This window comes from Cryptomeria japonica, chromosome 10, assembly GCF_030272615.1.
Source record: "Cryptomeria japonica chromosome 10, Sugi_1.0, whole genome shotgun sequence".
Lineage (NCBI taxonomy): Eukaryota > Viridiplantae > Streptophyta > Pinopsida > Cupressales > Cupressaceae > Cryptomeria > Cryptomeria japonica.
Genome location: NC_081414.1, coordinates 596,017,247 through 596,029,865, shown reverse-complemented (window position 1 = coordinate 596,029,865; position 12,619 = coordinate 596,017,247).

Sequence of the window (12,619 nt, the reverse complement as noted above, 5' to 3'; positions counted from 1 at the left end):
AGGATAACCGGAGAAGATTAACAACAATCCGAATCTGAATCACTTCGAATAAATCAAGTTGGTATTGCCATTAAATTTGGTATTGCCATCAATGCCAAAGGGGGAGATTGTTGGCATTTAAATAAGTTTGTTGGTATAAGGATATTGAGAAGGTTGTTGGATATTATTGATATAACTGATAAAGGATAATTACTGTCTTAATAATATTATTTTGTCATTGATGTCAAGAAATTGATTTTCTGATTCATTATGATGTTGCCATATCTTAAGAAGTATGTTTTGATGAGTATAAAGATGTTGGTAAGTGACATAGAATGAATGTGAAAATGAAGGGGAATAAGAAGTTATTCAATGGGCAACTATTACCGAATTAGATAGTGATGAGCTTTTGTTGTTTTGATTGTTTTGATATCCTATATATGTGTACTCATTGACTAAATAAGAATAAGAAAAGATTTCATTCAGTAGATGAATATAGGTTTAATACTGTTCTATGTTACCAAGCTATGAAGCTAGTCGGTAAACCCCAAGGTTATCGATATCGGTTAAAGAAGGCAAAATATCTATGGAGTGAATTTCAGTATTAACCGAGTAACAACCGAGCAATAACAAAATGCATTAGATGAATAAAAGAATTATTAAATGAAGGATGCTAATGAGCTGGAAATATATAGATGATTGGTATGTCGTGCAAAAAGTTTGTTGAGGATCTACGACAATGAAAATACAAGAGTTAGATCTACAGTGCAGATTAAATGACCATAACCTAGCACAAGTACCAAGGAAGGAATACAAGTTCCAAGGCAAGATAAAACATTTTTCAGATCAAAGGATTCAATGAACCTAGTCAAGTTTGATGATCTGATGGCTAAGATTAATCATAGGAAATGTGATCAAGGAGATTAAGCGGTTAGGAATTGTTTATAAATATGGAATTGTTGATGAACAATGTATGCGGGCAAATAGAAGAATAGTGATGCTGCTGTAATGATCATTGAGCACAGAAGATTGAAGATCTAATTGAAGAACAGATTGAGAAGCCCACCAAGGAGGAAGATAAGTCTTATGACAAGATTTTGAGCACATAGAGTCTGCTTTAGCATTTCAGATATGAAGTTGCAGATATATTTGATTACTGTTATTTTATTTTTTAAGTGATAGAAAATCTCTTAATCGAGTGGACCTAACAGTCTTATTTGTAAATCCTCTAGCAAGGTAACATTCTAGTTGAGTGTTTGAAATCCTCTGAAAAGGTCACTTCTAACAAAGTGCAAGATTCTAATAGATCTGAGGGAAATCCCTTAACCGAGTCACATCTAGCAATGTGTTTATGTAATCTATAACAGGATTGGCTTTTAATCGAGCATACTCTAGAAGGGTATATTTCTTAGTGGGTATCAAATCCCACAGTGGTTTTTCCCTATTTGGGTTTCCATGTTAAATCTGGTGTTAAATGTGTTGTGATGTTTTAAGGTTATTAGTTTATGAGTTTGAATGATTTATAGTCTACGTTGCATATTAAAGTAAAGGCTACCGAGGTTGAATCTGTTGAATGCATTGAATTGTGAGTTTATATGATTCACCCCCCCCTCTCATCTTACTAACAAGTAAAGCATACCGGTGTTTGAACAAAAGGACTGGTAAGATTGTGGAAAGTGCAAATGTCAGAGTAGATGAGTTATTTGAGAAAAATGAATAGGATAGCAAGAGTGAGCCAGAGGATTATAAAGGATTGGAGTACACTATATCGGTCGAGCTTGCTAAAGAGAATCTTGTTGTAGTGGCAAATGAAGAAGCTTGTGAAGTAGAACCTGGACAACTGATAGAAGAAGATCCAAGAAATGAACCGGTACTAGCAAAGTATGTCAAAAACAATCACTCCGCTGAAAATATCATTGGTGACAAAGATGCAGGAGTATTGACTAGAGGAAGAGCAAGAGAGAATGCCTGTCTGCTCTCCATAATTGAGCCCAAAACAACAAAGGAGGCTCTAAGAGATGAAGACAGGATAAAATCCATGGAGGAGGAACTAGAGTAGAGTGAGAAAAATGAAACTTGAACTCTAGTGCCCAGACCGAAAAACAAAAATGTGATAGGCACCAAATGGGTGTTTAGAAATAAAAAGGATGAAACTGGTAAAATAGTAAGAAATAAAGCAATGCTAGTCTGCAAAGGCTATGCTCAGGAAGAAGGTTTGGATTATGGAGAAACCTTTGCACCAATGGCCAGGCTGGAAGGGGTAAGAATTTTTCTTGCCTATGTTGCTTACAAGAAATTCAAAGTTTACCAAATGGATGTCAAATCGACATTCTTGAACAATGTTTTAGAGGAAGAAGTATACATAGAGAAACCCCTAAAGGGTTTTCATCATAATATGGATGGGATATGGTATGTAGGCTGAAGAAGACTCTATATGGGCTAAAACAAGCACTAAGAGCTTGGTATGAGAGGCTGCACTCATATCTATTAAGCATAGGGTTCATAAGAACTAGTGACAACAACAACCTGTATCTGAGGACTAGAGAAGAAAGAAAACATCTAATTGCTGAAATATTTGTAGATGACATCATCTTTGGAGGAGATGATGAGATGAGGAGAGGTTTTGTTGAATAAATGAAGCAATAATTTGAGATGTCCATGATCGGTGAGATAAAATTCTTCATCAACCTGCAAGTCTCACAACTAAATAATGGCATATTCATTAGCCAGACCAAGTACAAAAGGGAAATTTTAAAGACTTTTGGAATGGAAGATTTCAACCCTATTGGAACTCAAATGGTTACAAGTTGCAAGCTCTCCAAAAATGGTGAGGCTCATGAAGTGAATGAGACACTTTACCAATTCATGATCGGTAAGTTGCAGTATGTAGTACACAGTAGATTGGACATAGCACAAGCTGTTGGCTCGGTTGCCAGATTTGCTGTAAATTTGAAAGAGACTCACATGGTGGTAGTCAAGAGAATATTTAGATACTTAAAGGGGACTAATGAGTATGGTCTCTAGTATCCACATAAGGGAGACTTCAACTTAAGTGTCTTCACTGATTTAGATTGAGCAGGGAACATTGATCACAAAAAAAACACTAGTGGAGGTGCATTTTTTCTTGGAGATAGGATTGTGTCCTACACAAGCAAGAAACAAAATTGCATATCTCAATCCACAAATGAGGCTGAGTATGTGGCTGCTTCAATCAACTGTACACAGATTGTATGGATCAAGCAATTATTGGAAGGTATCCAAGAAAAGGTGACTAAACCTGTGGTAATTCACTGTGACAACACTAGTGCTATAGACATATCCAAGAATTCGGTGATGCATTCCAAGACAAAGCATATAGCTATCAAATATCACTACCTCAGAGAATAGGTTCAAGACAAGGAAGTGAAGTTTCAGTATATACCAACACAAGAATAGGTGGCTGATATCTTCACCAAGCCACTACAAAAGAATGCCTCTGAATACCTTAGAGGCAACCTAGGGGTGATGCCCCTACCTACAATAAAGTAAGTAAAAAGGGCTCTATATCAATTTGGTATAATTTATTTATGAAAAATCTCTAAGACTAGATTGATAAGTGTGGACTACTCCAGTTAGGGGGAGCAGTCTTGTAAGTGTACTGAAATACATCTTTGGCATTATTGTCAAAGAGGGAGATATGATTGTAGTGTTTGAGCATTGGTAAGTAGTGATTGAGATGAAGTTGCTGAAACATAATATTACCAGTGTTAGGGGGGGATATTCATTACTCAAAGCAAAAGCAATGACCAGTACAAAAATAAAGAAAGAAATGAAGAAAGTATTTGTAGGAGCAACTGATAAGACATATTTTGAAGTGTTGTCATCAATGCCAAAGGGGGAGATTGTTAGTATTGATAAAACCGGTTAATCCAGAGAACTGGTATATTTGCTGAGATTTGTCATTGATGTCTACCACTGACTAGTGGAGTGGTATATCTCAGTAGCAAAGGTGATGACTTGTAAACAACATGGAAGCAACATAAGAGACAAGTGATCAAGGTTCAATCAGCTCAAGGGAAGACAAACTAAGCTAACCAGTCTATCACTCAAGAAGATCAGTGTTGAGGTCAGATCTTTAGGTTGGTTGTTATGATGATAATGAAGTCACCAAAGGTGACTTAGGCAAGAGGGCTTGAGGTTGTATGCAAACTGGAACCTCATTGGAAAACAAGAGAAGAGACTTGATAGAAGCACTGCAAACTGACACCAAAGGATGAACCAACAATGAAGAGTGCAATGGTAAACTGGTAGACCGATTAAGAAGAATGAAGATAGGTGTTTGCCTAAAATCTCAGAGTGATGGTCAGTTATTCAGTTGCAGTGGCAAAAGGTGAGTTGGTCAGCTTGTGTCTATGCCAAACTAAAGGTTGGTGAAGTCAACTTCTATCATCATGTAGTCAAGCCATGATTAATTATGGATTTTCTAGTTCGCATTTAAAAGATTGAACTCAACCCAGAATTCACTATTTTTGGGGGATGTGATGACATAATTAGTTGAGTAGTTGGCGAAATTATTGCAGTGTGCACAGAGAAAGAGTGGAAGATTTTTGAATTTGAAATCCTCTAAAATATATGATTGCTTTGATTGAGGAAACACCTGAAGGTGACAACAAAAAGTGTAAAGTATTTTTAAGTTCATTCTGCAGCGTCATAAATTGTACGCACTTGCTAAAGCAGTACAATTTAACACCTAGTTTAGCACCCGCCTTGGCGCAGTTACATTCTGCATTGCATTTCCCCTTTAGCACTTAATTAATCAAATTAATTAGGTCTAAGGTCCTATTTCATCATTCTCTACATCATAAAGTTGGGCCCTTTCACTAAAGCACGCCCTTCACATTTTATTCCTCCAATACATCACTCAATCAAAAACCCTAATTAGGCCCTATTCTGAGCTTGGGGGCTTGATTTCGGGGGTCAAAACATCTCGAAATCACCTGTAACTTCGGGATTCTCTCTAAAATCATCATATCTAACGGCCCTGAAAATTTGGTGAAAAGTTGTCGGGACCGTGGCCCCCGGAGTGCACACGGTCCAGGACATTTTTCTCGAAATTTTAGGAGCGCGATCCAATCATAAAATAAAGCTTAACCCCAAGAAATTGGCGGGATATTCAATCTCTAGGTCGGCCAAAATACGAATTTACGATCTAGGGTTTCATACATAAGAACTCTCTTGCTTCATTTGAAAGGATCCGAAATTTTGTTTTTAGGAACTTCATATGCAGCGAAAGAGCAAATATTTGAAGACTTCAACATCTTACAACATCCTTCTATCAAGCATCTATCAAATTCATTCATCCACTTAGGGCTTGGAAGACATTGAAGAACAATAGGAGATTACCGACTGAAGATTGGCTTGTACTCCTCACTTGAGGGTTGGGTATGATTTCATGTTGTTTTCATGTCTTTGCATAAGCTTCAATACATCATTTATTCATGTTTTAGATCACTTTGCATCTTGATTTAGAGCATTTACATTATCATTTACAAGCAATTAGGGTTTACTTTCTAGGTTGCTCTAGTTTGCTTTCTTGCATTTTAGGACCTTGCACACACACTAGGTCTGCACACACAATACATTTTACAAAACAACTTGGCTATTCGTGGAGGTGGAAATCACCGAAGCAGGGGTTTGACTAAAGCAAAACCCTATATAGCTGCCCATACACCCTTTTTCAGATATCATTGCAGGTTTCGGGATTCAGACGACGCCGCGGGATACAGATCCGGAGAGAGAAGGTCGAGACAGCACTCTGTATCAAATTGCAGAGCAGAAGACTGGGATAGGGGTGCTGGGCACCCTGGTCCTATCAGGACAGGGGCGCTGGGCGCCCTGGTCCCTGGGACAGAGGCGCTGGGCGCCCTGGTCCTCCGGACAGACAGCTTTTAGACAGCTTCCCGATAGTGTTCCAGAGTGCAGAACAGCAGTTTCCGGTGCAGTTTTCAGGACAGTGGCGCCCGCGCCCCCGTCCCGAACATTTTCAGTCCGATTTTGACTCCGGGTACACATCTGCATTCTTATTTCATCCTTGTATTTACAGCTGTTCATTATTTAATCTCAATTCTGCAATCTTGTTATTAGTTCATACTTGCATTTTGGGATTAGGGTTTGAACTTGCATTACTTGATTTTACAATTTCAACAAGGGAATAGAAATCCTAATAGATATCTCGTGGCTCTCTCTTTCACAAAAAGAAGTAGCCAATTGTGCGATATCTCTAGGCTCTTTCGTATTCTGTAATGTGTGTCAAAAGGTAGGATTAGGGCATGATTAACCTAGTCTCGCTTTTTCCCCCACACATTTTGGTGAACTCGACGTGAATCTATCATTGCTTCCTCTTGCATTGCATTTGTTAGATCTAGATCTAGATTTAGTGTGTTTTCATTTCATTTTCATTAAAAAGAAAAAGAAAAAAAAAAGTGTGTTTCTTTGCATTGGGTGTTTAAGTTTTGTGTAATCTTTTCAAAATGTCAGATTTTTATTTGCAAAATGTTCATGCTTTCGATGATTATTATGAGTATAGCCAAGACGAATTAGATGAAGCTTTAGATGAGTTTTTAAAACCTAAAGATGCCAAACCTTCATTTTACCAAAAACTCATAAACCTTGTTACTATGCCATTTAGGTGTGATGAGAAAGATAAGTCGAATGATTCCTCTCAAGGATACATTCCTATCCAATCTTCCACTAAATCTAGTAACATGGTTGTTTTCAACAATCCCCTCTATGAGGAGATGTCTCCTTTTGAATCAAAAGATAAACCTTTCAATAGATATGATCATGCTTTGTTGGATGATGCTCTTGATGACTTTGTGGCTTTATCGAAATCTTTAGACAAAAACAAAACTTCTAAATTAGTTAACATGATAAACTTGAATGAGCATAAAAAGCCTCTCTTTGAAGTCCAAGGAGCTTATCCTTCTCCCACCTTTCAAGTTTCTAAGTCACCTCTCCTTACTGTCCAAGGAGGGTATGATCATGATTCCTTTCGTACTCCGAATAAACCAATCATCACTGTGCAAGGAAGAAAACCTATAAGTCCTTATAATTATGCCAAGCAAATAACTAGAGAGAGTTATCATGCGGTTGCCCATACTTATCATACCAGAAATAATAGGCAACCTAGTCCTCCTCCTGTTATCCCAGTTTCCCTTCCGAATCCTCAACCGGTGCTTCCACAAGCTCCCCGTATTTCACAAGTTCTTGGAAAGGAATATGATCTCATAGAACAACTTAAAGCTACCCCTGCTAAGATATCCCTCTGGGATTTGATTCAAACTTCTTCCACTCATCATGGAATGTTACAAGATGCCTTGAAAGATTTGAATGTTCCTCCACCGAATACATCTAGTAATATAGCATCTTTGGTTAACTCTGTGATGAATCCTAAAGCTCAAATTGTGTTTACCCAAGATGAGTTGCCTACTAGTGAAATCCAACATCAATATGATCCCTTGATGATTGTGGTTATCATGAAAGACACGGCTATAAGGCAAACACTAGTAGATAATGGCTCTGGTCTTAATGTGTGTAGCATTAATCTTTTGCATAAGATGAATGTGGATACATCCTTAATTGAACCGGACTCTCGTCCTATTCGAGGCTTTGATAATGTGGCTAAAACTTCATTAGGTACTGTCACCTTACCCATCACAGTGGGGCCTGTTACTTTGCCTACACCTATCCATGTTATGTCGAGAAATCTAATGTACAACTTGCTACTGGGGAGACCTTGGATTCACAGTATGCAAGCTGTCCCTTCTACATTGCATAGACAAGTTAAATTTATTTATAACAATAAGACATATACCTTGATAGGTGATACTAATTTTCAAGCTTGTTTGCAAACATCCACTTCTAAGGGGGGTTCTTCTAAGCCGTCCTCATCTAGTGATGAATCTTTAAATAAGATACCTATCGGTGAATCCTCGCTCTCCGATGATCAAAATTCTTTGGATGAGTCTGGAGCTCTTGGAGAAGATTCTTCTCGACTTGAAACTACACATAAGAAGGATTTTGATCCTGGGAAGATCCTCGAAGACAACGATTGGGGATCCCTTGATTTTAATCCTACCTTTGTGGGTGAATATAAGGTTCCTTCTAGAGAAATTAAAGTTGAAAAGAAGGAAGAAGCTGAAAATCATAAAGTTGAAAAGAAAGAATCAACCTTACCTGAATCTATGAGTAATAATTTTGTGGCCGCCTCTCAAACTTCTTCTCCTCACATCTCTAATTATGAAGAGTTTGATTCTTTGTCTTATGAAAAACCACCTTCTCTTCCTGAAATGGCTGATCGTTATGGTCGTGGTTTTCACATTTTTGCTAAGAATGGGTATCATGGAAAAGGTTGTGGTGCTCATGAACAAGGGATAAGAGTTCCTCTAGAGACTAATTTTCACAATTATGCCTTTGGACTTGGCTTTAATCCCTGCAAACGTACTAAAGCTTCTAAAAGACCATGCATTAGTGTTAATGCTATCTCTACATCTTTATCAATACAACATCCTGAGTATATTGATGGGGATCCTTCGTGTGCCTGTGCTTTGGATGTCTTCCCTACCGACGATGCTTTAGCTGAGTTCTTGGGAGCCTATGACACTCTTCCTCGTTATCATCACAATAGGGGACTCCCTTATTGTTTGAACACTGAAGCCTATTTTGGAAAAGAGATTGATAATGACGAGATTGTGAAAGAATTCCCTCAGTTAAAGGATACTCCTCAACAAAGTAATCTTCTCATAAGTGACACCACTGATGTTAAGATGGATCCTTGTAATAAAGAGAAAGTCATTAAAATTGGGAAATGTTTGGATGAAGAGGAATAGAAACAATATGAAGAACTATTGCATGAATTCCCTGAGATCTTTGCTTGGGCATATTCTGACATGCCTGGTATAGATCCTAAGATCGTTACTCATAATATTGTCTTAGTACCTGATGCTAAGCCCGTGAAACAAAAGATTCAAAAAATGAATCCTAAGGTAGCTTTGCTTGTTAAGGCTGAGATTGAAAAGTTATTGGAGGCTGGATTTATCCGCCCTATTGACTATTCCCCATGGATTTCAAATATTGTCGCTATGGCTAAACCAGACAACAAAATAAGAATGTGTACTGACTTTCGGGATCTAAATAAGGCTTCTTTAAAAGATGATTTCCCTCTTCCAAACATTGACATGATAGTTGATTCTACGGCAGGACATGCCTTGTTATCCTTCATGGATGGTTTTTCAGGCTACAATCAAATTTTTATTAACCCTCAAGATCAATTCAAAACTACTTTCACCACTCCTTGGGGTACGTTTTGTTGGATAATGATGCCTTTTGGACTTAAAAATGCCAGTGCAACTTATCAACGAGCGATGACCCTTATCTTTCATGATTATATGCATAAGATTTTAGAGGATTATGTTGATGATATTTTGGCCAAATCCTTTCTTCGCATAGATCATGTTAAAATCCTTCGTCAAATCTTTGAAAGAATTTGTAAATATCACATGCGCTTGAATCCCCGCAAATGTGTTTTTGGTGTGGATAGTGGAAAACTATTAGGGTTCATAGTTTCGCATCGTGGTATTGAGGTGGATACTAAGAAAATAGATGCTATTGTCAACATGCCACCTCCTAGAAATGTGTCTCAACTTAAAAGCTTACAAGGAAAGATTCAAGCTATTCGTAGGTTTGTGTCTCAGCTTGCGGATCGTACCTTTCCTTTTACTCAACTTCTTAAAAAGGATATCACCTTTCAATGGAATGAGGATTGTCAGCAAGCATTTGAAGATTTGAAAGTGTATTTGGCTAGTCATCCTATTCTTCAACCTGCCGAACCTTCTAAACCTTTCCTTCTATATACAGCTGCTTCCTCTCATGCTCTCGCAGCATTGTTGGCACAACATGATAAAGATGGTAAGGAATGTCCGGTTTATTACATAAGTCGTACCTTACTCGATTATGAGACCCGATATTTTGCGATAGAAAGACAATGCTTGGCCTTGGTATTTGTGACTCAGAAATTGAGACATTATCTTTTAAATTCAGAAGTCCATGTCATGGTAAAGTTTGATCCTTTGAAGCATCTTTTCTCTAAAACTGATTTATCAGGACGTCTAGCTAAGTGGGTTATGATGTTAACTAAATTTGACCTTAAATTTGTTTCACAAAGAGCAATTAAAGGACAAGCGTTGACCGATCACTTAGTTGAGGCCCCTTCACCTTTCTCCTTCCCTAACCCTGAGTCCTTTCCTGATGACTTCATTCTTTCTATAGAGAAAGATGAAACTTGGGAGTTATACTTTGATGGCTCTAAGTGTCGTACGGGATCGGGGGCAGGTGTTGTTCTGATTTCTCCTACAAAGAAACCCATTCCCTTATCCTATCGTCTAAATTTCCTGTGTACCAATAACATTGCTGAGTATGAGGCTCTTATAGCGGGAATAAAAGCAGCCTTAGCTCTGAACATAAAACACACACATATCTATGGAGATTCGCAATTGATTATAAGACAAGTAACAGGAATATATCAAGCAAAACAAGACAAATTATCACAATATAAAGACCTTGCTATCTCTTTATTACAAAATTTTGATTCTTATACTATGGAACCTGTTCCTCGAAAAGATAATTGACATGCGGATGCAATGGCATGTGTGGCTTCTCTTGTATCTTTAGAGGACCCTATGGTTGATCTTAAATTTGTTATTCACAACCTTATTTCTCCAGCTATTGTAGACGATTCTAGCTTGGTAACATGTTGTGATTTTATAGACTCAGATGAATGGTACTTGCATATCGTAAGATATTTGACCGATGGTACTTTTCCTGATTCTGCTAATAGGAACACTAGGGCTAGAATCCGCAAGCTGTCTGCTAGGTATATCATTCTTTCTAATGTCCTTTACCGAAGGGGTTATGATGGTCTTCTCCTTTGTTGTCTTAACAAGTCGGAAATCCCTGTTGCTCTTGAAGAGGCACATTCAGGTGCCTGTGGGGGGCATTTTGGGGGCAAATCCTTGGTTCATAGATTGCTTCGTATGGGATACTATTGGCAAACTATGCAGAAGGATTCCTTTTCATTTGTTAAAAAATGTCATCAATGTCAACAACACAATAATCTGATTCATGCTCCTGCCCAAGAACTCCGTTCTCAAGTAGCTTCTTGGCCTTTTTCCGCATGGGGTTTGGATCTTATTGGTAAAATCTCTCCTCCTTCATCTCAAGGACACACCTTCATTATAACCGCAACAGATTACTTTACGAAGTGGGTAGAAGCTATTCCCCTTCGCTCTACCACTACTGAATTGATTTGTCAATTTCTTCTAGAAAACATCATTTCTCGATTCGGGATACCTTCTACTATAATCTCAGATAATGGGACATCATTTAAGAACAAGGATGTGAAGAAATTCCTTGAGAAGTATCATATCAAACATCGATTTTCTACACCATACTATCCTCAGTCAAATGGTCAAGCCGAATCATCCAATAAGATAATTGAACAAATTCTTCGCAAAACCGTGAATAAGCATGGTAAGGATTGGAGTAACCAGCTAATCTATGCTCTTTGGGCCTACCGAATGAGTGTACGAATTGCTACGGGAACTACTCCTTATAATCTTGTTTATGGTGCTGACGCTATTATGCCCTTAGAATTAGAGATTCCATCACTTAGGGTTTCTCTCAAAGGTATAGTAGATGATGACTCTTATAGAGAACAACAACTTCAACAGCTTGAGATGCTTGATGAACAGCGTATAAACACTCTTGAGCATATTCAAGCGTATCACAAAAATCTACAATGAAGCTATAATGATAAGGTTATTCAACGTTCCTTCTCAGTAGGTGACTTAGTCCTTTATGAGAATCAGCGCAATGTGAATGCCTTACCTGCAGAAAAGGGAAAATTTAGTCCTAATTGGCTTGGACCATATATCGTTTTTGAGGATTATGGATCAGGTGCTTACAAAATAGCGGATGTAGACGGTACGCCTCTTAAAGAACCTATAAATGCTATGCACTTGCGTAGATATTATGCTTAATTCTTCATTCTTCATCTATCTTCTTTTCAATTTTTCAACATTGGATAACATGTTAGTGTCTCTTAATTAAAGCAAAATAGAATTAAATGTTATGTTGTTTAATCTATATTGCTTCGTTCCTGACAAGCTTGTCTTCTTACTTTATGGTTTGTCTTGAATTCATTTATGTAAATTGTGAAAGATTTACATTCCATTATGCTAGCATATTATACAGTGTCGTTATGTGTTAAGTAGAATCGTATCATGTTGTGTTTAAGTTCAAAATTAAATCACATTAGTTATATGATTCTTAGACTTAATGCATATTTCTTCCTTATCATCAATGTTGTACTTGATTAAATATTCTAATTAAGTCACACATGTATCAATTTAATCATGGAGCATTGAGAAATCAATCACATGGAAATTAAATTCTGAACATACATGTACATTTACCAGATGTATTAGATTTAATCAAAGCAAAACATACATTGTTTTAAGCATTAAAGATAACACATTTGAGACAAAAGAGAAGCATGTATATATACATATATATATGTGTGGATCGTATACAAATATAGGTCACT